This window comes from Gavialis gangeticus, unplaced genomic scaffold (genome assembly GCF_001723915.1).
Source record: "Gavialis gangeticus isolate Ggan-Ray unplaced genomic scaffold, GavGan_comp1, whole genome shotgun sequence".
Classification (NCBI taxonomy): Eukaryota; Metazoa; Chordata; order Crocodylia; family Gavialidae; genus Gavialis; species Gavialis gangeticus.
The window spans coordinates 42,576,106-42,580,234 of record NW_017728998.1 but is presented as its reverse complement, the minus strand read 5'-3'; positions in this window follow the sequence as shown (position 1 = coordinate 42,580,234).

Sequence of the window (4,129 nt, the reverse complement as noted above, 5' to 3'; positions counted from 1 at the left end):
CCTCCCTCCCCTTACTTTCCTTCCCCCCCTCACCCCAGGGAATCCAGTATAGGCAAGTCAAATATTCGACCCTTGTCAAATATTCGACCCGTGCTGTTAATATTCGACTTCCGGTATTCAATTTGACAGCTATTCGACCAGCTGCTATTTGACTCAACTTTCACTTTTCAAGGTCGAATATGTCGAATATTTGTCGAATCTAATATTAAGTCGAAGCTTTGCACAGCCCTACTGAAATCCTAGCTCTTAGAGCAAAGCAAGGAACTGTACTCCTTCTGTTCCTCCTACTGCTTTAGTGCGTCACAATATCATACTCAGTTAAGGGAAAAGCAAAGAACCATGAGCCCCAGAACAGTGGTCTGTATGAGTGATCAGTCTAAACAACCTACTGACTGCTATGGGTATTCTGCTGAAATGTGAGCCCTGATCACTCTGCACTTGGCCATGCCTGGGAAGCAGCAAGAATAGACAGCTCAGGAGCAGGCCTGAATGGTTTGGAGAGGCTCTGAACATGTGCAACACTGTGTCAATCTCTTCTAAGAGCCTGACCCAGGGTGCTGGGGCATATGATCAGGACTCCTCTGAGCTATCTTTCTTGCCTAATTTACAGGCATGGGCATGTATGGAGCAAGTCCCAGCTCACTCAGGAGGCAGATTAGACATAGCCCAGGAGCCTAATTATGCTCTGTTTCAACACTACATTCTTCATGTAGATACTCTAATGTCATTACAGTAACTTCAGAAATATGCCTGTGAACAGAGAGGACAACTTTATCTTGGGACTCTTTGAGGTACCCAGCTTTCCAGGAATCCTTCAGTAAATTGATTATTATAGTCACTGCTATTAAAGTGGACACAATAAGCCATCAGAAAGTGGGGTTTCTAACTGGTATTATCTTTGAATTGCATCTCAAACATTTCTTGGGAAAGTAGGTGCTTCTAATACCACCATTAAATTGCTGGGAACACAGCTTACTTCTCTTCTCAAATCTGTGTGACCCTATGGCTGCAGCTGAGTTACTCATGACTAACATGGCTGTGACCCAGACCAGAATCAAGCACTTAGTGCTAACTGGAATGAATCACATTCATTGATGCAATCAGATACAAAAATGATAGACTGATGCAGCCAGGCTGTTCAGTGCTAAGTAATAAAAGATAACTAGAAGGTGCCTGAAGATGGGCAGTGTCGTCTGTCACACACACAGAAAATCAGGAAGGATCAGATGGTTTTGGAGCATTTTAAGGGAGCTTGTATTATTGCTATCACCTCCATATTGGTTACAAGCAAAAAAAGGTGCTGTTGACTGACAGGTAGCCTAGGTGGAATGAGGAGATGAACTCAGATGGACTCCTCTAATGAGCAGTTGTAAGGACTAAGGGTGCCATGTGGAATTTGGCCTACAATGAGTGATCCTTTCAGGTAGGAAAGATGGCAGTATTGCTCCCATATATGCAGTCTTCACAGAGATGGTGATTTAGGCCTCTCATAAAATGGAGGCCAGTCTTAACATTTTAATTGAGATCCACACTTTTCAGACAGGGTGGGTATCTGGACCTGGGTTTTTAGTTTGCCTCTGTTTGTTTAGTTTGGGCTTCCCCCTCTAGGATTGTTAATATAAGATCATTCAGCAGCACTGAATTCACTAAAATATTGTCAAGAAGAAAAATATATCAAACTGGAAGCTTGGAAAGAAATGGAACCAGTATGTAAAGACACCCCCAGAGCAACTCTTCTGCTCCATTGTTGAGAATGTTACTTCTGCAGTGGTGAGGGCTAATGTGCCTGGTGGAAGCACATACAGGGCAGTAAATGGTTGCTGTGGGGGCTAAGTTGATGGAGAATATAACTGCAGTGCCATGACCATTACCACACAGTTACAAACCAAGATGAGGAGAAGTTTGGCAAACTACACGTACAGCAGACATGCCGTTTCTGCTGTTTTCTCAGGGCCTTCCAGGGCATGTCTGTGCCATCAAAGGGCAGTGATGAGCAATGCTGCTTTGAATTATAGCATGCACCATCTGCATGTATGAACACCTCAGAAAGATGGAATGGAGCCATTCGGAGTGTGGCGTGGTCTTAAGCACTCCTGAGACAGTGAACTTGCCACACATGCCCAGTGCTTTACTATGGGTAGTTTTGATGGTGTAAACATGCCTCCACGGGCATCCTGTGGTGGACATGTGAATAAATATTGGGAGGGGGGGGCTATGTAAAAAAAAAAAAATGAAGTTCCTCAGGCAGAAAAGACCAGATTCTGGATGCTGTTTTAGCTGCTTTTTGCCACTGTGGCTAAATTGGCTAGCTCAAAGTTTCCTGCGGGAGTACAGAGCTACTGGTAGTGGCTCTCTAAACTGAGCTCAAGCTGAGGGTTGTGACCAGGTTGGTAGGGAAGGTCACTGCTTCTGTAAACAAGAGGGGAACTACCAGGGAAAAAATGTGAGTTGGGTTCTGCCCACATGATGGGTATTGCCCCCTTGTCCTTCAGTTTCCAGTGATGGACATGTGAGGCATTTGGTAACAAATGCTGGCATACAGAGGTATGTTGGGCTCTCCCTTCTGTTGCAATGCTTTCTACTGTGTAAGAGGCAAGGCTGGAAGGGCCTATTCTCTCTAAGGGGAATTTTTAGCATCTAAACATCAGTATACAGGGAAGAACTTGGAGTCTGGAAAATCTTTATGATATGTTCCTGATATGGTTTGGAGATAAGCCAGATGTTAGAGCTGAAAAATACGTATTAATACATTAAGTAGCTTACGATGATGAGAGCAGCTGGGCATGGTCCTTTGCTGAAATATACAAAACCCAAATTATGCTACTGCAATCATCATCTAAAGAGCTGTTATTATCTGGAAATTTGTTTGCCTTTTTAAGTCTTCTTCTCTGGTTCCGTTCCTTTATGTTAATGTTATTGCTTGGAGGAGCAAAGATCCCCTTGTCAGATAATTTTTGAAGGAGGGAGGGAGAGAGATTTAAGCCTCGGAGGTAGTGCATATGCTGTTATGCTTTATCCTAAAACAGTGACAGTGTTGACATTTTCTTGGGAATGGGAATACAGCAGGGGCCCAATTAGCTCATTGGCGGAGTGCATTCAAATCCCAGGAAGCCAATATGATGGGCTGATCAGTCCTTAGGTGTCTGGGAATGTGTGATCAGTGACAAGATGATGTGGTTTACGATGTTCTGTAAAATGGCACTGAGCTAATTTGGCATACACAGGGATGATGCAGTCTCTAAGCTGGATCACTTCTCTGCACCTTTTTCTATTGACCCTACTTCATTCTTTTCTACCTTCTACTTTAAGTGCCAACCACACCATTATCTGCAGAAGTGATAGAAATAGAAAGTGAAGCCTAGTTAGAAAGAAAGACTATAGCAGCTTCTCTCTCCAGCAGAGATAGGTGGGTCAGCAAGAAGCACAGACACAATAGTTAAATGGGAATGGCCAGTTACTTCAGCTGTGTTCCCTCCCTGGGTAGCTGATTCCTCAGGATCTGTGGAGCTACTTTCTTGGGTAGATGATTATAAACCATGTTGTTCTATTTATATATTTTTGCAACCTTTCCAGCACTCCTCCGTTTTATAAGTACGCTCTGACACTTGGCAGGATGTTGCACTGTTGTCCTCAATACTGTTGTCCCTTTGCCTCTTGTTGTCCATTCAAAAATGGTTCTGTTTTCAGGAAGTTTCAAGCCAAGCTTTCTTCATTATAAAAAAAACTTGGGTAGTTTTTGATTTCCCAGCCCTTTGCAAGCAAAATGGTGGTGTTTCACCCCCTCCTCTAAAACATCACCATTTTTTTTTGAGGGAGCAAAATGGAAGAAACAATTTGAGAATGCTTATTTTGTGAAAACAAGCAGAGTTTCATTATTATTTTTTAACAGCCTATGGGCTTAACCTTGCAGTTGTCATATGAATGCAGGCTTGAGATCTTACTGAGGGCAAGGAATCCTGGTTTTCTCTGATTAAAAATTGCAAATTCTCTGATTTAAAAACCCAAAATCTGTGATAAAAATTAAAGGCCCCCCACAGCCAGTGCTGATGTTGCCCTGCACTCCCCCCCACAGTCTCAACAGCCCTCCTGATGCCCCTCACAACAGCACCCCCAGTTCTCTACCATTTTC